The sequence below is a fragment of the Pelobates fuscus genome, chromosome 1 (genome assembly GCF_036172605.1).
Source record: "Pelobates fuscus isolate aPelFus1 chromosome 1, aPelFus1.pri, whole genome shotgun sequence".
In the NCBI taxonomy this organism is placed as follows: Eukaryota; Metazoa; Chordata; class Amphibia; order Anura; family Pelobatidae; genus Pelobates; species Pelobates fuscus.
Genome location: NC_086317.1, coordinates 125,783,971 through 125,807,533, shown reverse-complemented (window position 1 = coordinate 125,807,533; position 23,563 = coordinate 125,783,971). Strand labels below are relative to the sequence as shown.

At 45.5% G+C, this 23,563-nt stretch overlaps 1 protein-coding gene across 1 annotated transcript in view; it reads left to right on the top strand.

The window, feature by feature from the left end:
• SMPX (small muscle protein X-linked) overlaps nucleotides 1-23,563 on the top strand; it is a 79,533-nt gene that overhangs the window by 18,725 nt on the left and 37,245 nt on the right. The gene's annotated exons all lie outside the window — the stretch shown is intronic.

Below are 23,563 nucleotides of genomic sequence, written 5' to 3'. Positions count from 1 at the left end.
AGAAAGAGGAGGCATTGTGGGGTAACATGAGGTAATAGTATCAAGATGGTGTGCAATGCACCTCAAAGAAAGATTGCCATGGTTTTTTTTTTTTTTGTGAAACATGCAAGTAAACAGAGTGGTACAAGCTTAGGTAAGTAACAAAATTAATCAAAATCAGAGAGGACAAGTAGCCCTTGTGCGCCATAACATCGTCTTCAGGTTAGACTGGTATACGTTTGCATTCATTGCTATGTCTTTAGCTAGCTATGCACAGTTTTATATTGTGAAGGTTGATAACAAATCAAATTCTCGCTAGTATGAGTAAAGTGAAGGTCAGAAAGTAGGGGTCAGAAGAGGGACAAAAGGGAGAGCACCTGACATATATCTGATTGCCAACATTCACTAGATAATACGTGATATAGGTATGCAAGTGAGTTGTTGCTAGGCAGATTGTTATATACATTTTAGTGACACAACATAGAAATTATCGTCGCTATTTCTGTCTCAATAACACATGTAGCATTGCCGAGTGACCTAGCTAAGCAGCCTTAGAACATTAAACATGTTTAACGGTAACATTGTCAGTTTAAAGGCAATGTTGTATAGATAATAATGCTGCGACTTAACATTGAATATTTTACACAATTTAAGATACCGTTCACGTTCCATGTTGCCCAGTCACTGCGTGCTATATCCCTCATACGGTGCATTACATGTATGTATACAAATCTATGGACACAATTGTATGGCTTATTTCGTCATTAGTAACGTTACTATGCATAAGTTAATAGGCACCAGCATCGCTATGAAGGCAGGTAGTGACAGTGAGTGGCTAAGGGCCTATCTCGTGTCTCCGTCCTGGCTCCCAGTTTACCCTATGCCAGCTAGGGGTATCAAGTGATCTCGTCTCGAGCAGTCGCACTGAGGTTGTGAGGGAAAGTCCTCTGTAGTCTCAGGATGTGTGGGGATATTCCCTGGCGTTCGTGTTCGGTTAGGATACTGTCCAGCTCTTCCCGTTTGCCTGTGTAGGCTGTCCAGTCGCTTGGCCCGCAGTGTTGCCACTTCCCTCCTGGTTCTTAGTCGTACGAGTGTCTTTTGTCTTCGGCCCGAGGCTTTGGCGGGGGCCCGTACCACATGTCCATTGGCCCCATCAACAGGGCCGTGGGCCCAGGGTTCCACCGGGTCCCGGTTAGTTCCCTGGGTGTATGGGTGGTGGTGGAGAGCTACCTCCTGGTGAGCTCCCAGCTCGGAAGAAGAGTAAGGCAGCGTATTATGTATATGGAGAGTTCGTGGTGGTCTGCGGCCTTGTTTCAGTGACCTTTTCCCTTTCACGCTTTTGTGTACAGGCCGAGGGCGTTTGCTGCTGCGGCGCCATCTTGGGGCGCTGTACACTTGAGTGGTAATCCGCTTACGGGCGGGTTGCTTGGGCGCCTCATTACCCTTGTGAGCGTGTGGAGTGGGTTGCCATGTCCGGTGCTCCAGCTTAGCCCAGAATGCTGCGAAGAGTGCGTTGAGCCTGGCTGTGTAATCCAGCCCTGACGTGTGGCAGTCCGTTTTCTCCCCTGTTGCGTTTGCCTCCATCATTTCAGGTAGGCCACGTGCTCGGCTGTCCCCGTGCTGCGGGTCGCCCGGCTGCGTGTTCAGACCGCCTTCGTTGCTTCTCTCGCTTAAGTCGGACCGAGATAACCCCCATCGGTCCATAGGGGGGGGGTTGGAGGTGAGGTCCGAGTCCAGGTCAGACAGCGTGGGGAGCGGCCGCCTCCCCACTGCTCGATCTCCGGTAGGCCTCATATCGTTTCGTCGGGTCCCGGGGGAGTACAGGCTTGGTTCAGGTATCTGGCGGTTCCCCCGGGTGTCCCCGTCACTGTGGCTCATCTCCGGTGTGTGGCTGTGCCAAGTTTTTCGTGGGATTACCCCGATTAGTACCAGATTAAGCGGGAGCTGAGGTGCAGCACAACCGCTCAGCTCGGATGCTAGGCTCCGCCCCCCTAAATATACACATATTATATTACAATAGTTAAAGGGTACAGTTGGTTAAAGGGACAGGAGAGATCGGTACTTTTATGAATAAATTTAGGAACACCACATGGCATCCTGGTTCAGTTGTATTATTGTTTACGAGGATGAAGATTTTCATAGGAAAACATGAGTCAATATTGAGAAGCATTCTACTGAGTTTTCTAAAGATAACCACATCTCATTGGAGTACTTATAGCAGGGCTTGACACATTTGCTTGGAATCTACGAGCCAGATAAAAAAGTGAGGAGTCGGGGGGGGGGGTTGGGGGGGGTTGGGGGGGGGGCAGCAGAATGTATATTCACCTATGTAGCCAAAAATCCTTGCCCCAGCCCTGCAGAAAAACTGTCACATTCAAACACTGTCTGACCAAAGGTGTATGTATATGGCATAAGGATCCTGTCATATAATAAAGGTAGGGATGATTTTTGTCTCATGTTTTTAACCGCGGCTTAACAAGCGTGTGCCGGCAATTGACCACCCAGTAGCTGCGGTTAACCGCAGCCTAATTGATTGTGGCTGGGTGGTCGCGGTTACATTCAGCCGCCACACGATGGCGGTGTTCTGGAGCTCCCCGGGCAGCCAGCGCTTGTCTGCCCGGCTTTCATGCACCAAACCCGGACACTTTTGCGTGCAGGCACCGCTGAACTTCTATTCATATGGATTGGGCGAATGCATGGAAATTCGGTAGTTTGTTTTATGTGAATGTTTTAACCCAGATAGCCATGCCATGGAGCATATTAGTGTAATTAAAGACATTGGCTCCATGGCAATTAAACTGTATTCGTGTGGTCTGAGTGCCATTCACCTAATAATGTGCACTCAGACCTGAGCTATCTGGTGATATGTTACATGTCTGTGTTTTATGTATAAAATGTGTCTTTATGTATTTTAAAGTGATAGTCTGTTTTGTGTCCCCACATGTGTACTGGAGTTTTGCCTTTGTCCTGGGAGATAATTGAATTACTTCTCTAATTATCTCCAGGACAGAGAGGAGTAAGCCAGGATGCATTGTGGGAAAGTATTGTGGCTGTATGTACTAAAGTAATGCATGTCTGTCTGCTGTTTCAGTCTCCAATTTGGTCCCTTAGGGGAGTGTCCAGCAGGTGGGAGACCTGCATAAATACTGGGCAGGTAGCCCTCAGTTCCTGCTTAACCCTCAAAGCGATGTGTCGTCTCGTTCTTTGGGGGAATTGGATTGTATGCTGACTGCCAGGAGTGTAAGCGGATTGTATGCTTTTCCTGTTCGGCTGATTCCAGGGTTCGTGTGTTTGCAGTTCGGGAGTTGGTGAATTCGTACAGTTTGCAGTTCGGGAGATTGGTGATTGCAGTAGCTGCTGGTCTATGGGAAAGGGGATTATCGCCTAAACGGTTTTTATCCCTTCTGAGCTAAACGGTCCGCAACAATTGGTGGCAAGCGGCGGGATCGTTCCTACAACCAGAAGGACAGCTACAGGTAACACCATTCCCTGGATTTACAAGGTGAGGGCAACGCCAGTACCCGTACAGCGCCCCTATCTACTAACTAACCAACTTCAGCAGAGCAAGCATGGCACCCAGCTACACTCAAGAGGCGTTTGACAGAGAGGTCACTGCGGTGCTGGCTTTATGCGGACCCAACCCCTCGGAGAGTATAGTGCAGCTTGTGAGAAAAACGGTGGGAGAGTACTTGCCATGGGAATCGGAGCGGGCAAGGGGGTTTGCCATCCTTCCTCCCCAGCGGCAGTGTGTACCCCAGGGAGCTGATGGTGTCGTCCGTCCTCCCCAGCTGCAGTGTGTGTCCCAGGGAGCAGAAGGTGTCGTCCGTCCTCCCCAGCGGCAGTGTGTGTCCCAGGGAGCAGAAGGTGCTGTCCTTCCTCCCCAGCGACAGTGTGTACCTCAGGGAGCTGATGGTGTCGTCCGTCCTCCCCAGCGGCAGTGTGTGTCCCAGGGAGCAGAAGGTGCCGTCCTTCCTCCCCAGCAGCAGTGTGTACCCCAGGGAGCTGATGGTGTCGTCCGTCCTCCCCAGCGGCAGTGTGTGTTCCAGGGAGCAGAAGGTGCCGTCCTTCCTCCCCAGCGACAGTGTGTACCCCAGGGAGCTGATGGTGTCGTCCGTCCTCCCCAGCGGCAGTGTGTGTCCCAGGGAGCCGAAGGTACAGTCCTTCCTCCCCAGCGACAGTGTGTACCCCAGGGAGCTGATGGTGTCGTCCGTCCTCCCAGCGGCAGTGTGTATCCCAGGGAGCAGAAGGTGCAGTCCTTCCTCCCCAGCGACAGTGTGTACCCCAGGGAGCTGAAGGTGCCGTCCATCCTCCCCAGCGGCAGTGTGTACCCCAGGGAGCTGATGGTGTCGTCCGTCCTCCCCAGCGGCAGTGTGAGTCCCAGGGAGCTGAAGGTGCCATCCTTCCTCCCCAGCGGCAGTGTGTGTCCCAGGGAGCAGAAGGTATCGTCCTTCCTCTCCAGCGGCAGTGTGTACCCCAGGGAGCTGATGGTGTCGTCCGTCCTCCCCAGCAGCAGTGTGTAACCCAGGGAGCAGAAGGTATCGTCCCTCCTCCCCAGCGGCAGTGTGTACCCCAGGGAGCAGAAGGTGCCGTCCTTCCTCCCCAGCGGCAGTGTGTAACCCAGGGAGCAGAAGGTGCCGTCCTTCCTCCCCAGCGGCAGTGTGTACCCCAGGGAGCAGAAGGTGCCGTCCTTCCTCCCCAGCGGCAGTGTGCACCCCAGGGAGCTGAAGGTGCCGTCCTTCCTCCCCAGCGACTGAGTGTCCTGCAGGGAACAGAGACCGTCAGTCTCGCACCTCAGCAGCAGGACAAGAGAATGAAAGAAGAGACAGCTGGTCCCCCTTTCCACCAGCAGAGAGAGTGGCAGGGAGAGGAGTCTGCTAACCCCTCTCCCCAGCGGCAGTTTACCGTCCAGAGAGAGGAGCTTGTTACACCCTCTCTCCAGCGGCAGCCTAACCTGCCAAGGGGAGATGTTAAGCCCCACAACTGTGCAGATGGGACCGTAGTCTCTGCACTTACAGCACAAGGGGTAGGGACAGTCGGTCCTGTCCCCCAGCCACAGAGCGGTGTATCCAAAGGGGAGACAGTCGGTCTCCCCCTCCGGCAGCCGAGCTATGCACCTAAAGGGGAGACAGTCAGTCTCCAGCAACCAGGCTCCAACCAGACTACTCCCGTGGTAGTGCTGGCACCAGGACAGAGTACCGCTGGTCTCTGTCCCCTCAGCAACCCACCAAGGCAGCCTACCAGTCCCCCACACAGCCGTGGTGAGGCACCTGGACATGGACATGTTTCTCCTCTACCCAGGTGTAGTAACCATTTATTGTGGGTGGGCTGTACTGCTGTTTCTGTCTTGTGGGTGGGCTGCTGGACTAACAAGGGCACTGACCGGCAGGAGGTCAGGTACCCTGTTAGTCTAATTGGTAAAGGGGAGAAGTGTGGCGAAAACAACTTCGCCACTGTGAACTGGAGAAGCCTGGTTGCTCGCCTGCTGCCTTTAGATTATGGACCGGCAGCTAAAGGGTTAATTTTGCTGTGCAGAAAGATTTATTTCTCCCTTTCTGCACAGCAGTTTACCAACAAACAGCCGTTTTACCAACCTCCCCAGAGCCGAGGGAAGCCAGCCGGCGTTGTTAATGGGCCACCCAGAAGCTGGAGTGTGCCTCCTATTGACCTCCCTGAAGCCGCGGTTAACCGTGGCTTAACAAGCGAGTGCCGGCAATTGACCACCCAGTAGCTGCGGTTAACCGCAGTCTAATTGATTGTGGCTGGGTGGTCGCGGTTACATTCAGCCGCCACACGATGGCGGTGTTCTGGAGCTCCCCGGGCAGCCAGCGCTTGTCTGCCCGGCTTTCATGCACCAAACCCGGACACTTTTGCGTGCAGGCACCGCTGCACTTCTATTCGTATGGATTGGGCGAATGCATGGAAATTCGGTAGTTTGTTTTATGTGAATGTTTTAACCCAGATAGCCATGCCATGGAGCATATTAGTGTAATTAAAGACATTGGCTCCATGGCAATTAAACTGTATTCGTGTGGTCTGAGTGCCATTCACCTAATAATGTGCACTCAGACCTGAGCTATCTGGGGATATGTTACATGTCTGTGTTTTATGTATAAAATGTGTCTTTATGTATTTTAAAGTGATAGTCTGTTTTGTGTCCCCACGTGTGTAATGGAGTTTTGCCTTTGTCCTGGGAGATAATTGAATTACTTCTCTAATTATCTCCAGGACAGAGAGGAGGAAGCCAGGATGCATTGTGGGAAAGTATTGTGGCTGTATGTACTAAAGTAATGCATGTCTGTCTGCTGTTTCAGTCTCCCATTTGGTCCCTTAGGGGAGTGTCCAGCAGGTGGGAGACCTGCATAAATACTGGGCAGGTAGCCCTCAGTAAAGGAGTTCCTGCTTAACCCTCAAAGCGATGTGTCGTCTCGTTCTTTGGCGGAATTGGATTGTATGCTGACTGCCAGGAGTGTAAGCGGATTGCATGCTTTTCCTGTTCGTCTGCTAGCAGCTATTCGTGAGGTTCCAGTTTGGAGTGTTATTTTGTATCCAGTTCGGGAGTTTGGTGTTCTGCAGTAGCTGTGCCTGTCTCTCAGAAAGGGGATTATCGCCTAAACTGGGTTTTATCCCCTTGTGTGCAAAACGGTCCGCAACAACTGGTAAACAAACTCAGGCTGGAACTGCTGCAAATCCACTGCCGCAGAGACATACTAGGAATGGCAGATGGATCACTGTAGGATCTGGTAGACTTAGAGTTGTGGATAAAAGGCATATTGCACAGTCTGTTGCTCTACATAATTCATTTTCTGCACTTTCAGAGTGTAATGGTGAAAAGGAGACAGGCACTGAGGGTAGTGGTGTTGTGGAGAGAGGCACTGAGGCTAGTGGTGTTGTGGAGAGAGGCATTTAGGCTAGTGGTGTTCTGGAGAGAGGCATTGAGGCTAGTGGTGTTGTGGAGAGAGGCACTGAGGCTAGTGGTGTTGTGGAGAGAGGCATTGAGGCTAGTGGTGTTGTGGAGAGAGGCACTGAGGCTAGTGGTGTTGTGGAGAGAGGCACTGAGGCTAGTGGTGTTGTGGAGAGAGGCATTGAGGCTAGTGGTGTTGTGGAGAGAGGCACTGTTTCTATCTGTAATATTGTTAAGCGAGCAAAGCAGCAAGGCGAATTGGATGTACTTGTCCATCTAGGAACAAATGAGTTGGCTTGCAATGAGGTTTCAGAGGTTAAGGACGTTTTTTGTGTTTTTGCCAATGATATACGGCAGGTTGCTTCCACACTGTCATTCTCTGAAGTTCTGCCTGTGCATAACACTCAGAACGACAGGCGGATGCGTATTAGGGACTTTAACTTGTGGCTTGGTGAATGGTGTTGGGAGCAAGGATTTGGCTTTATTTATCATGGTAGCTCTGTTTGGAATGGAAATAAACTGTACAAAAAAGATGGTTTGCATCTTTCTCAAAAGGGAACAAATGTTCTCAGTGAGCAGTTCAGATGTTTTGCTAGGATGTATTTAAACTAGGAGGGGGGGCAAAAGGGTGATAAAACATCAATCCAATTGTCCCCCAAATCAAGGACAGAAGGTGCCTGTAGCAAGTGTGTTAAAAAATGATAAGCTTAGAGTCATGTCTACAAATGCTCGCAGTTTAGGAAATAAGATTCATGAACTTGTGGCAATAATGGCAACTGATGATGTAGATTTAGTCGCTGTTACTGAGACATGGTATAATGAGAAAAATGACTGGGACATAGCAATACCAGGGTACTCTTTATATAGAAAAGACAGGGAAGGCAGGAAAGGGGGAGGGGTGGCCCTGTATGTGAAGGATAGCATATAATCTAGCCTAATTTAGTGAGGCGAACATAGAGTCCGTTTGGGTTACGTTAGAATTTGGTAATCACACAGTAACTCGTGTAGGTGTGATTTATAGGCCCCCAGGACAAATAGAAGAGTTAGATAATCTACTAGTTGAGGAAATAGCTAAAATAACAATGAAGGGGGAAGTTATCATCATGGGTGACTTTAATCTTCCTGATGTGAATTGGAAAACAAAAATAGCTGCTTGTGCCAGGAGCACACATATTCTAAACTCCCTACTGGGATTGTCTTTAAATCAAGTCGTTGAGGAGCCAACTCGTAAAGAGGCCATTCTAGGTTTAGTGTTAACAAATGGAGATTTGGTATCCGATATTACTGTAAGTGAAAGTTTAGGATCCAGTGATTATCTGTCAGTGTGGTTTAATATAAGAACAGTGACTGAGTCACACCACACAAAAACAAAAGTTTTAGACTTTAGAAAAACAGACTTTTCTAAAATTAGAACATGTGTAAAGGAGCCATTATCAGACTGGAGCAATTTAAATGGAGTCCAAGAGAAATGGGATTATTTAAAAGTTGCACTACTGAAGGCAACAGAAAATTGCATTAGGCTTGTCAGTAAAAGCAAAAAATTCAAGAAACCACTGTGGTACTCTGCGGATGTGGCCAAAATAGTAAAAAACAAAAAGTTAGCATTTAGTAATTATAAAAAAACAGAGTGAGGAAGACAGAATGATCTATAAGATTAGGCAGAAAGAGGCTAAGCAAGTTATAAGAGCTTCCAAATCACACACAGAAGAGAAAATAGCACAATCAGTAAAAAAAAGGGGGGCAAAACTTTTTTTAGATACATAAATGAGAAAAGAAAAGTAAAACAAGGATTAGTTAGATTAAAAACAAAAGAAGGAAGGTATGTAAAAGAGGATAAAGGTCTAGCTGACTGCCTCAATGAATATTTTTGTTCGGTATTTACAGATGAAAATGAAGGAAAGGGACCTCAGTTAAGAAAAAGGATAAATGAGTCATTTATTACATGTGAGTTTACAGAGGAAGAGGTTCTATTTCAACTGTCAAAAGTAAAGACAAATAAGTCAATGGGACCTGATGGAATACACCCAAAGCTATTAAAAGAGCTTAGTGGTGTACTAGCAAAACCATTAACAGACTTATTTAACCAATCATTAATAACAGGAGTAGTCCCAGAAGATTGGAAGTTGGCGAATGTTGTGCCCATTCACAAGAAAGGTAATAGGGAGGAGTCGGGCAACTATAGGCCAGTCAGCCTTACTTCAGTAGCGGGGAAAGTGATGGAAACCATGTTAAAGGATAGGATTGTTGAACATCTAAAAACACATGGATTTCAAGATCAGAGACAACATGGATTTACTTCAGGGAGATCATGCCAAACTAATCTTATTGATTTTTTTGATTGGTTAACTAAAATTATAGATCAGGGTGGTGCAATAGACATTGCTTACCTAGATTCCAGTAAGGCTTTTGACACTGTTGCACATAGAAGGCTTATCAATAAACTGCAATATTTAAGTTTGGATTCCAATATTGTTGAATGGGTAAGGCAGTGGCTGAGTGACAGGCAACAGAGGGTTGTAGTCAATGGAGTATATTCGAAGCCTGGGCTTATCACCATTGGGGTACCTCAGGGATCTGTACTTGGACCCATTCTCTTTAATATTTTTATTAGTGATATTGCAGAAGGTCTTGATGGTAAGGTATGTCTTTTTGCTGATGATACAAAGATATGTAACAGGGTTGATGTTCCAGGAGGGATAAGCCAAATGGCTAATGATTTAGGTAAACTAGAAAAATGGTCAGAGTTGTGGCAACTGACATTTAATGTGGATAAGTGCAAGATAATGCATCTTGGACGTAAAAACCCAAGGGCAGAGTACAGAATATTTGATAGAGTCCTAACCTCAACATCTGAGGAAAGGGATTTAGGGGTGATTATTTCTGATGACTTAAAGGTAGGCAGACAATGTAATAGAGCAGCAGGAAATGCTAGCAGAATGCTTGGTTGTATAGGGAGAGGTATTAGCAGTAGAAAGAGGGAAGTGCTCATGCCATTGTACAGAACACTGGTGAGACCTCACTTGGAGTATTGTACGCAGTACTGGAGACCGTATCTTCAGAAGGATATTGATACCTTAGAGAGAGTTCAGGGAAGGGCTACTAAACTGGTTCATGGATTGCAGGATAAAACTTACCAGGAAAGGTTAAAGGATCTTAACATGTATTGCTTGGAGGAAAGAGGAGACAGGGGGGATATGATAGAAACATTTAAATACATAAAGGGAATCAACACAGTAAAGGAGGAGACTATATTTAAAAGAAGAAAAAGTACCACAACAAGAGGACATAGTCTTAAATTAGAGGGACAAAGGTTTAAAAATAATATCAGGAAGTATTACTTTACTGAGAGGGTAGTGGATGCATGGAATAGCCTTTCAGCTGAAGTGGTAGAGGTTAACACAGTAAAGGAGTTTAAGCATGCGTGGGATAGGCATAAGGCTATCCTAACTATAAGATAAGGCCAGGGACTAATGAAAGTATTTAGAAAATTGGGCAGACTAGATGGGCCGACTGGTTCTTATCTGTCGTCACATTCTATGTTTCTATGTTTCTATGTTTCTAATGTTGGCACTAGTGACATAGGGTAACACCGGTGGGGTGACTAGAAATCTATTGATTCTTGAAAAGGTATTATGTACCTTAGAATGGAATGTGTAATCCCGCTCCCCACCATGCAATATTGTCCATGGGTCATGCGAGTTAATGAGGTAATCAGATGAAGGAGCCTACAATTACTGTCTGTGGGAGGGTCTGACACCGACGAGGATTTGTTTTTAGATGGGTCGAGGACGACATTAAAGTCACCCCCTACAATTATTTGGTCAATGTCAATTTGAGTGAGTAATGCTAGTAATTTGGTGAAAAATGGGTTAGCACATGAATTTGGAGCATATACATTGACAATGCAATAACAAGTATTGTTGATCGTGAGAACTGTGGATTACATTTTGTAGTTTATAGTGTAGCAGGATCGCCACACCCCCGCCACACCCCTAGCCTTGGAGTTGTATTTAGCAGCTATACAGGATTAAATCCAATGAGCCTGGAGTTGAGTGGTGTCAGAGCATGACCAGTGTGTTTCCTGCAAAAGTGTGACTTGGGCTTAATGTTTGGTTAAGTAGGTTAGGAATCTTGCATTTTATGGGTGTGTTTGCACCTTTCACATTCCACAAGAGGAACTTGAGAGGGGGAGCAGGTAAAATGTGTGATGATTGAGACATCCGTGGCTAGCTGATACCTCGGCATGGACCGTATTTGATTACACGGGAATGTATATGTTTGGGGTTCCGTCTGTCCCAGCCCGAGCAAACGGACAAGTCCCAGGGATAAAGCGAGTGGGGTGAACAGTGAGTCCAGCATGAACAGGGCCTAGAGGCCCAAATTATATACAGTGGTTGGAACCAAAAGAGAATGAGAACAATTATCTTACTGTTCCTCAGGGGAGGGGCGACTCAGTCCGGCATGACATCCTGAAGGAACTCGTACACCTCAGCCACCAATGAGGTGGAGTGAGTACGACTGGCAATCTGTAGGCGAAGAGTGGCAGGGTAGAGAAAAGCAAAAAACGGATCCCCCTCTGAGCAAATGGGTGTAAATGCCTTTCGCCTTTGAGTGACTTGCGCTGAATAATCTTTAAAGATCAATATTTTGTTCCCCTGATAAGTGGGAATATCTAAGGCTTTGAATGCTGCTAAGATACGGATAGTGTCATAAAAGTTGAGAAATTTTGCTATGATAGACCGAGGTCTTGAGGCTTTGCCCGGTCTGTCCGGTCTAAGCCTGTGTGCTCTCTCAATGATGAGAGGCGTGTCAGAAGAGGATGCGATTTGTAAAGTGTCCCAGATACAAGACTGAAGAGTGGGAATTAAGTCGACTGACCTCAAGGACTCTGGGGTGACAGGTAGCAGAAAATACCCTTAAGGATTGAAATGTGAAGCAGGGTATGTATTGTGGCGAAACCAACTTCGCCACTGTGAACTGGAGAAGCCTGGTTGCCCGCCTGCTGCCTTTGGACTATGGACCAGACTTTATGGGAATGTGATACCCCAGATAGCTATACCATGGAGCCTATTCATATAATGAAAGACTATGGGAAAGACTTTAGCTCCATGGCAATTGTACTGTGTGAATAGGATCTGCGCGCTATTCGGTAGTTTTGTGCGCTCAGATCCCAGCTATCTGGGGATATGTGAAATGTCTGTGTGTTATGGATAAAAAGTAACTTTCTGTATTTTAAAGTGTTTTATGTCTTTCTGTAACCATGTGGTTAATGGAGTCTGCTTCTAGCCCTGGGTAACTGGATTACTTTCCTCTTTGTCTCCAGGATAGAGGCCTATGTAAAACCTTTCTAAACTGGTTTGCCATGCGGCTAGTAAGGGACAAAAGATACTTTTAGTAACTTTTGAACCCCTGGTCGGATTCATGCCATTTTTTAATATGTTGTTCCCCTGAATGGATTGATTGTGGATATGTATTTTTATGTGAATGTGATGTATGGTTTTAAAGTTATGAAAGTTGTGTAAAAGTATATTTTAAACTGTATGCATAATGGGATTATGTGTCACACTAAGGGGAGGGGATGTGTGGGATGTAACATCTATGTCATTGGTTCTTTTATGCCTCCCCCTGGGTGTGGCCTGTATGTGTGAGTTGGAAATAAAAGCCAGGCTGGATGAGCCAGTCCAGAGTTCCTGTTTAACCCTCAAAATGAAGTGTCGTCTCGTTCTTGGGGGGGATTGGATTGTATGCTGACTGCCAGGAGTGTAAGCGGATTGTCTGCTTTTCTTGTTCAGCTGTTCCAGTTCGGAGTGTTATCTTGTATCCAGTTCGGGAGTTTGGTGTTCTGCAGTAGCTGTGCCGGTCTATCTAAAGGGGATTATCGCCTAAACGGATTTTATTCCCTTTTATGCTGAAACGGTCCGTTACATGTATATATAATTCAGGCCTTCAGAGTGGCACAGGAATCTCGGAGACCAATTTTGATACCACGGCCACTTGAGTATTCGGAAATGTGCTCTGCAACTAGGGCTGGGTCTGGAGAGTCCACTGAAAAATCACTTAATAAATTGGTATCACCGATAACTGCAAATATTATGATAGAGAAACAGAGGTATGGTAGGAGGAAAAGTACAGTTCTGCAGGGAGTGCGTGGACTTAGCAAGCAGTTAATTATTGTATTCCTTTAACATAAGCTGGTCAGCTGGTTGAGGGGCCATGCATGCTGGCAGAAAAGCAGAAAATCCAGTGATAGAGCATGCAAAACGTAGCAAACTGTATAGTTCATGCAGGCAGCTACTACATCCCACTGTCATGCAGAGTGAGTCACAGACTCACAGTCCAATATTTATTGTAGGTGTAAGTGCAATTTTCTGCAGGAGCGCCACTCCAAAATTTGGGCAGCAGCTGTGTGTATAGTGAGTGTGTATAGTGAGTGTGGTGTGTGTGTATAGTGAATGCAGTGTGTGTAAAGTGAATGCAGTGTGTGTAAAGTGAATGCAGTGTGTGTAGTGTGTACATACTGAGAGTATTGCTTGAGACTGCAGAAAATAAGTTAATGCGGGAGGTGACAGTATAGTGTGAGAGACTGGCCTGTGAGACACAGTTCCTTAGAGTGGCACAAGCAGTGTAGGGGAGACAGAGGAGCCAGCGGTAGGAGTCTTGGGCTGATATGAGATAGGCATCACTACTCACGGCTGGGTGAAAAGTAGCAGTGAATTGCACTGCAAGCACCTCGTGTGGCACCTCTCCACAGGCCACCTCTGCTCTCTGACACCAACCCTGGGTTTTCCTGATGCAGGCCGCACCGTGATGTATGCTAGCGTGGCCTATCACATAGGCCTCGACTTCTGGCAGGTCCCCGTAACTTTTTGAGGCTATTCTGGCCTCTTCCTGAATCTCCGATGGCACCCTCCGACCGCCCGGGAGCACACAGTGCCAGAGCACCTCCTGGAACCAGTAAGCATGGCCCCAGGGCGTCGGATTGGAGGTGAGTTTTAGAGCTAGGGTGAAACGCAGCCAGCTAAGATGGTCGCGGAAACCGGAAGCTTTCTTTTTCATATAAACCTACAGGACAGCCAACCAGGGTGCTAATATGCAGAGTTGTGCTGCAGAGCTCTTATGTGAGCAAAATAAAACACAAAGAAGCCTTATGCAGTGAAGGATATTTAATAGTGCTGCTTTCTGTCTTCAGATAGTCAGCCCTCCTCACAAAATTATATTAAAATGAGCTTTAATTGAGGACAAGTAAAAAAGTAAAAATATCTCTGCAGTATATATCCTGCAACACGTACGAACAGATAATTGCACAAATGTCAAAGGGATTGTTACATTTTAATGAAATCGGTTTTATGGCTATGTCAGAGACAAAATAGTATATTGATGCTCCAATCAATAATGCATTCATGTATCATTTAAAGATATGTTATATTATAATTTAACATTTGTATTTCCTGTCAATATCCTAATGGTAGCGGACTATAAAACATGCTTTCACTACAAAATACTCAGACATTCCCAAGAGGAACTTAATATTAAACATGTATGTCACAAGGAGACAGACGTTAGATATGAACTGGGAAGCAGACTAAAGTTGCCCAGAGGGAGAGTGGACAAATCTATTAGTGACAATCTACATGTCCCTTTCATCTCCATTTGGATATACAACTGTTTGAAAACTCTTTTGTGTCTTTGTCTAATTAATGGAACAATATAGGGTTAGGAATATAAACACGTACCCTAGTTGCAGGTTTTCTTTAAATTCCCCCCTGCTTCATATAAAAACCTCCAACGCTGAGACTCATTTTGCAACACTATGTGACTCTTGTGCCGAGGGCCAATCCAATGTTAAACTGATGCATATGATGCGGCAAGTGCTGTATGCACATCCAAACTTTCCCAGGGTTTTACTCAGTCTGGAGGAGGAAGTGCCTCTAGCAGCTGTCAGGAAGATAGTGACTAGAGTTAGACAGGGCTGCCATCAGAAATTTTGGGGCCCCTGACACAGCTCAAGGTCTGGGCCCCCCGGCGCCTGCACCCGAGTGTCCCCCCCCCCCCGAGTCCGCCCACAGGGATGCAGTGTCTGCAGGGCCGGTGCAAGGATTTTTGCCGCCCTAGGCAAAAGTAAAGTTTGCCGCCCCCATGTGACATCACAGTGCCCCACCCATATGATCTGCCATGTTAACTAACACAGTGCTGCAGTGCCGCCGTGTTTACAATAAAAGGCCTGCAGGGACAGGCTATAGACACCAGAACCACTACATTAAGTGCAGTGGTTCTGGGGACTATAGTGTCCCTTTAATGTGAGGTAAATTAAAGATTGGTGCCACGAATGATATACTAGATTGCCTACTTACAACCAGATGAGGATGATGATGGGCTTCAGCTGCCGTCTGGCTCCACTGGTCTGGTGTAGAACAGGCTCTCTGGAGGCGGTTTGTAACTGTGGTCACAAAAATCAATGTTCTGGGAGAACGAGAAGCAGCTCCATTTTTTGAGGGCCCTTTACACAGCTCAAGGTTTGGGTCCCAGGGTCCACCTTCATGTTCCACCAATGAGTTTGTTCACAGGTGTGTGTGTGTGTGTGTGGGGGGGGGGGTGTCCTGATGTGTGTAAGGAATGCATTGTGTGAATCTGTGTTTGTATGTGTAAGGGCTGCAAGGTGAGTTTGTGTATGTATGGGATGCAGTGTGTGTGTCTGTAAGGGATGCACTGAGTGTGTGGAAGGGGTGCATTGTGTGTTGCTGTGTGTAAGGGATGCATTGCTTGTGTATGTGTGTCTGTGTGTAATGCATTGTGTGTTTTTCTGTGTGCAAGGGGGGCATTGTGTGTGTGTGTGATGGATGTCAATCTCTCCCCCTACCCCAGTCAATTTCCTTCTTCTCCCCCTCCCTCTCATTTCCTTCTTCTCCCCCTCCCTCTCATTTCCTTCTTCTCCCCCTCCCTCTCATTTCCTTCTTCTCCCCCTCCCTCTCATTTCCTTCTCCCCCTCCCTCTCATTGCCTTCTCCCCCCTCCAATTTCCTTCCTTCTCCCCCCTCCAATTTCCTTCCTTCTCCCCCCTCCAATTTCCTTCCTTCTCCCCCCTCCAATTTCCTTCCTTCTCCCCCTCCAATTTCCTTCCTTCTCCCCCCTCCAATTTCCTTCCTCTCCCCCTCCAATTTCCTTCCTCCCTCCCCCCTCAAATTTCCTTCCTCCCTCCCCCCTCAAATTTCCTTCCTCCCTCCCCTCTCAAATTTCCTTCCTCCCTCCCCCCTCAAATTTCCTTCCTCTCCCCCCCTCAAATTTCCTTCCTCTCCCCCCTCCCTCAAATTTCCTTCCTCCCCCCTCCCTCAAATTTCCTTCCTCTCCCCCTCCCTCAAATTTCCTTCCTCCCCCCTCAAATTTCCTCCCTTCCCCTCCCCCCTCAAATGTCCTCCCTTCCTCTCCCCCTCCCTCAAATTTCCTCCCTTCCTCTCCCCCTCCCTCAAATTTCCTCCCTTCCTCTCCCCCCTCCCTCAAATTTCCTTCCTCCCCCCTCAAATTTCCTCCCTTCCTCTCCCCCCTCAAATGTCCTCCCTTCCTCTCCCCCCTCAAATGTCCTCCCTTCCTCTCCCCCCTCAAATGTCCTCCCTTCCTCTCCCCCTCCCTCAAATTTCCTCCCTTCCTCTCCCCCTCCCTCAAATTTCCTCCCTTCCTCTCCCCCTCCCTCAAATTTCCTCCCTTCCTCTCCCCCTCCCTCAAATTTCCTCCCTTCCTCTACCCCCTCTCCCCCTCAAATTCCTACCTCTCCCTCCCCTCCCTCAAATTTCCTTCCTCTCCCCCCCAAATTTCATACCTCTCCCCCCCCAAATTTCCTACCTTCCTCTCCCCCCCAAATTTCCTTCCTCTCCCCCCCCAAATTTCCTTCCTCTCCCCCCATCAAATTTCCTCCCTTCCTCTCCCCCCCAAATTTCCTCCCTCCCTCTCCCCCCCACTCCTCAAATTTCCCCCCTTCCCTCCCTCTCCCCCCACTCATTCAAATTTCCTCCCTCTCCCCCCCCACTCCCTCAAATTTCCTCCTTTCCCTCCCTCTCCCCCCCACTCATTCATATTCCCTCCCTCCCCCCTTCCTCTCCCCCCACTCATTCATATTTCCTCCCTCCCCCCCTCCCCCCTCCCTCAAATTTCCTGCCTTCCCTCTCCCCCACTCATTCAAATTCCCCCACCCCCACCCACTCAAATTTCCTCCCTTCCCTCCCTCTCCCCCCCACTCATTCATATTTCCTCCCTCCCTCAAATTTCCTGCCTTCCCTCTCCCCCCCACTCATTCAAATTCCCCACCCCCACCCACTCAAATTTCCTGACACCCGGTGACCCGGCGGGCGCGCGAGGAAGCACTCTCCTCTGAGTGCTTCCTCTTCAGCTCCCTCGTGCGCTGCGTACTGATGCCGGAGCCGGAAGATGACGTCATCTTCCGGCTCCGGCATCAGTACGGTGCGCGAGGGAGCGGAAGAGGAAGCACTCAGAGGAGAGTGCTCCCTCGCGAGCCCGCCGGGTGTCAGCAGGGCCAGCCTCTGGGGGGCCCTGAGGTGACCGGCTGCTGGGCCCCCCAGGAGAAGAGGCTGGCCCAGTGGGAACATACCAGGGTCGCAGGACCCCCTGCGACCCGGTATGTTCCCACTGAATGTGGGGCCCGGACGACCTGAGCAGTCCGGGCCCCCCAGGACCGCCGGGCCCATGACAACCGTTGCGGTTGTCATGCCCTGATGGCGGCCTTGGAGTTAGATTTAAGAGAATGATATAGATTTCTGAATACAAATCTGTATTCCTAACACTTTAGTGTCCCTTTGCCTAACGTATTAGGCCCCCCCCAACTGTCCAACGTGTAAAGGGTTAAAAACTCTTTTTTGCCTTTTTTACCTTTAAATCCAGTGCCAATATCTCCTCGGCTCTGGCTTGGTGTCTTCCTCATGCAGTGGCACGGCGATAATGGGATCTAATGCATGTGCGAGGCACTCGCAACATGCGCATTAAAGCTTCTCCATAGGAAAACATTGCATCAATGCCAAAAGTGGTGCGAGGAAGGACAACTGATGAACCAGCGTCAGGGTCATGGGTCCCAAATGATCACTGATGCATTTAGAGATCCAAGGCTAGCCCTTCTGGTTCAATCACACAGGAGAGCTGCTGTAGCTGAAATTGCTGAAAAACTAAATGCTTGCCATGTTAGATGTAGGAAATTAGCTGTTTTGTGCTGTTTTGTACCAGTATTCTAATAATCGAATCAGAGTGTCTTGCAGCCAAACATGTATATTTATTCAAACATACACACCATCTGAAAATAGCATAACGTCTTTGCACACATCTGGACCAATACATCAATGTATTTCACTTCTAGATCATATCCAAGGTTGATGTTAAACAATATTGGTAAAGAATTCCTAACTGCAAACGTTTTTATATGTCTAAAATTCAGTTACTTAGGGGCGTGTATATAAGGTTATAGATATGTAGCTATTATAGAAAAAAAGAGCGGTGGCTTAGTAATCATTATATCCAATCTCTGATTAACCCCTTAAGGACTGAGCCAAATGTACAAGTTGTGAACAAAACAAAACGTAAACAAAACCTGGCATTTGCGCCATATGTCTGTCCAACCGTAATTCACCTCTTTCATATTAAATGCACCCCCCCTTATTATATATCATTTTATTCAAGGGAAACCGGGCTTTCATTTTAATATCAAATATTTAGCTATGAAACATAATTTAATATGAAAACAATGGCAGAAAAGTTCTACATGACATTTTAACTGTCAATGTCATAATACTGTTTGCTTTTACTGCAATAAAATACACATATTTGTATTAAGCAAAGTCTCACGTGTAAAACAGTACCCCCTATGTACAGGTTTTATGGTGTTTTGGGAAGTTACAGGGTCAAATATAGCACGTTACATTTGAAATTGAAATTCGCCAGATTGGTTACGTTGCCTTTGGGACTGTATAGTAGCCCAGGAATAAAATTTACACCCATAGTGGCATACCATTTGCAATAGTAGACAACCCAAGGTATTGCAAATGGGGTATGTCCAGTCTTTTTTAGTAGCCATTTGGTCACAAACACTGGCCAAAGTTAGCGTTAGTATTTGTTTGTGTGTGAAGAATGCAAAAAACGCCAATTTTGGCCAGTGTTTGTGACTAAGTGGCTACTAAAAAAGACTGAACATACCCCGTTTGCAATACTTTGGGTTGTCTACTATTGCAAATGGTATGCCATCATAGGGGTAATTTTCATTCTTGGGCTACCATAGGGTCTCAAAGGCAACGTAATATTACACTAATTACACTAATTATTTGTGTTCAGCGAAGTCTCCCGAGTAGAACAGTACCCCCCATGTACAGGTTTTATGGTGTCTTGGAAAGTTATAGGGTTAAATATAGTGCTAGCAAATTAAATTCCCTTTACTTTCGGCATGGGTTGTCAGGCAGGTCCCGCTAATTGTAATTAATTAAGATACCTAATTATGTAAAAATATTGCATAAATATATGTGTAGAATTAATATATGTATATATATACGTATGTGTATATATATATGTATATATATATATATAATTTTTTAGAAATATTTTTATTTATATATAGATATATATAGTGATATATACGTATATATTTATGTATATAGATATATATTATTTCGTTCTATGTGTATTTTGATATAAATATATATATATATTAATATCACAATACAGTTAGAACGAAATAACACACATCTATATATTTTTTAATTATTTCTTTTTAATTATTTTTTTCATTTTATTTTTAACGTATTTACATATTTTTTCTAATATTATATATAAATATATATATACATAACAATAATTATATATATATTTAATCAGTATCAGTCTACCTGTAATTTGATATTAATATATATATATATATAATTATATATATATTAATAGTAAAATACACCTAGACAGTGTATGTGTGTGTGTGTATGTATATCTGTATATATATACTTAGATCATATATATATATATATATATATATGATCTAAGTATATTATATTTTTTTTTTACACTTATTAATTTATTTTATTTTATTTCCAGCCAGCATGGGGACTACCTGTCATTACAGGCAGTCCCCCTGCTGGCAAAACAGCGACAGCTAACCCGGCCATGTGATTGTGGGGTCCTCGCAAGGACCCCACTCTCACATGGCCCGGGGGGGCTGAAGGAGGATGGACGTGCTGCGGGGGGCTCCCTGGGAGTCCCCCCAACCGCGATCGCCGGCGTGGGATCCCCGGCGACCGGGTAAGTAACAAAAGACCGGAGGGCGTACTATTACGCCCGGCGGCGTTTAGAGCCACTTAAAATAGGGCGTAATAGTACGCCCTCCGGTCTTAAAGGGTTAAAGCCATACGTTTGGGTCGGTAAAATATAATTTACACAAAGGGCATTACTATATACATCGTTAAATGAATGCCTTCAGAAATTGGTCTGGCTTGCAAAGCTGGGTCAAAGGTTAATATCAACAGGCCTTCATCAATTATTATCTAAACTAGAACCATATGTGGTGATCATTGATATACAATGAAAGTCTGTAATACTAGATGAATAGATAGGGCCTCTTCGTTCCTGTGTCTGAAAGTAGTTTGAAATTAAATTAATTTCAACTAATATAAAGACTTATAATATTCATATTACAAAGATAAAATCCTACAACACATCAGATATTTAAAGGTCATTAAATATATTTCATTACAAAGCTGTCAGTGCATCACGGTTTGCATGGTATGGGGTTGCATAGTAGTGGACCGGTCAGAGTACCCATAATGACACCTGTCCACCGCTAAAACAAGCATCTTCAATGGTGGAAGAAGGTTGCCTTGGTCTGATGAATCATGTTTTCTTTTAGATCCGATGGAATGGTCGGGGGTGTGTGTGTTGTTTAACTGGGGAAGAGATGGCAGCAGGATGCACTATGGGAAGAGGGTGCGCTGGTGGAAGCAGTGTTATGCTCTGGACAATGTTCTACTGGGAAAACCTGGGTCCTGGCAATCATGTGGCTGTTACTTTGACATGTACCACCTACCTGGAGATTGTTGCATACCATGATCACCCCATCATGGCAATGGTGTTCCCTGATGGCAGTGGTCTCTTTCAGCAGAATAATGCATCCTGCCATACTGCAAAACTTGTTCAGGCATGGTTTGAGGACGTTGACATAGAGTCCAAGGTCAGCACTTTGCCTCCAAATTCCCCAGATCTCAATCTGATTGAGCATCTGCGGGATGTGCTGGAACAACAAATCTGATTCAAGAAGGCCCTACCTCACAACTTGCAGGACTTAAAGGATCTGCTGCTAATGTCTTGGAGTAGATAGCACAGGGCATGTTCAGAGATCTTGTGGAGTCCATGCTTCAATGCATCAGAGCTGTTTTGGCAGCATGAGGGAAACCTGCATGATATTAGCCAGCTGGTATTAATGTTGTGGTTGATCAGTGTACATATGTGATGTCTATGATGCATATCCAGTTTTAAGGTGTGATGTATACAATATATGTGCATACTGTGTATGACATACCAGTGCATTTAATGTGTCTATTGTATGTATAAAGGGTGTTTACCTTTTCCATGTTCTTCCCTTTGATGTTATTCTTTTCTTTATCATGTTTTCCTCAGTCTCTATTTCCAGTGTCTTTTACTCTGATATTCCTTTTCTACCACTATCTCTCCCAAAATCTCCTTTACATACTCCCATATACACTGCACATTACTGAGGGCTCTGTATGACCCAGTACACACTGCCCATAACTGCGGTCTCTATAGTCTCTATGCATTTGATTCAAACAAAATACACCTCCTATTCAGGAGGGGTGTTTGCCAAAACGTGCTGAACTGGATAAATAGATAACAGCAGCTCTAAACACTTGTGTGGAATAGCCTTTTATCCACACCCAAAATATATAATGTGTAGGGTGGTGTATGGAAAACCTGCACATATAAGTGGAGCGCTTAATAAAATATATTAAAATTGGGGAGTAACTTACCCCACATGATCTTGTGAGATCTATCAAACAGTGCTGTACTGGATAAATAGATAACAGCAGCTCTAAACACTTCTGTGGAATACCCTCTTATCCACACCCAAAATATACAACGTGTAGGGTGGTGTTGGGAAAACCTGCACCTATTAGTGGAGCGCTTAATTAAATATATAAAAAAATGGGGGGTAACTTACCCCATGTGATCTTATAATCACATGGGGGATGCATTTCCCCGTTCGTACTCTAATCTAATACGCCCAAATCCAGTTCATAATTTTTAAATTCCAAAACCTATGCCAACTAAGAGTAAGGATAAACTTTACTTACGCTACAGTTCTGAAAAGTTAGCACGACAGAAGTCGTACCTAATGTGTACCACAGCAAAGCAGATAAAGAATACATATCTGAATATTGCACACTTTGAAGTATATTTACTGAAGGCCGTGCTTGAGAGTACCCATAAATCTCCAGTAAATATTCAATAAGATGAGCCCAAGTCTGAAAACATTGCTAGCTGATCTCTGCAGGGTTTCTTCTATTTGTAGTAATCTCTGTAGTGTCCACTCTTTAATTTATTACTGAACATCTGCAGGCTATGGTATTATGAAACTGTGCTGATCTTTTTCCTCTAAAATACCGGTATTTCTTAGTTGGGGTGAAATTCTAAATTTACATTCATATTGCGGCGACAGGTATGCGAGACTTGGTTTCTGTGTACAGCATCTTTTTGTACAAATACCCATTACACTCGCCAGCTGAAACAGTTTTCGACTTCCAGACTTCAAAAATGAAAGTGTGCATTCGATTTGATGGTGCATTAGATTAGAGTAAAAATTTTATTTTATGATGAGCTTGTCTCAACCTATAGCTCATTTGGCTTGCTACTCTTATCAAACTCAGCCGGATTAAGGCTCAGCATAATGAGGTCCTAAGCAGCTGTCTAAGGACAGCCAGTCGTGTTACTATGCATTAGCCTGCAATTAGCCTGAACTAAATTGTATTTTTCATTTTGATTCTAGCTACTAGAATACGCTTGTTCCCTTTTATTTTACTGTTATCTAGTGTGTTCTACGCAGAGAGAAGCATCTTATCTTAATTTACTTTATATAGCAACAACAAAGCTTGACATACCACAATGTGAGAGGACTTATTTGTTTGCCTAGCCTAACAGTATGTCTAATAGTACTAACTTGTTTTACTCTATAACAATGAGGCAGATATGCTCCAGGTTACTATGTAAGATGCCACTGTATACTTGACTTGACTCGCAATAAACTATCTCTTCATTCTGTACCGTAATATTGTGCCTCAATAAAATTAATATTTACAACAACAAAAAAGGCTCAGCATGACAGCTGTAGACCACAGCAGGAGAGCCTTAAATTGCAGGAATATGACGTTGTGGTGTGTAAATGTATAATAGTTATTCCCTAACTAACCATGCAGTAGCTTTATCCCTCTCCTCCCTGCAGTCTACAGCAGCATGTCCATATCAACCTCATTCCTACAAGCTGATTGGCTGCAGACTGCAAAGACCTCCCCTAATGACATCAGAGGTATAGCCATAGTCTGCAGCTCACCCAGAGCTCAATCAGGATAAGAGGGAGGAGCTAGCAGCAATATTGACAGATTATCAAGTAGTGTCAACGTATCACAGCAGGATGAGCCTGGAGCTC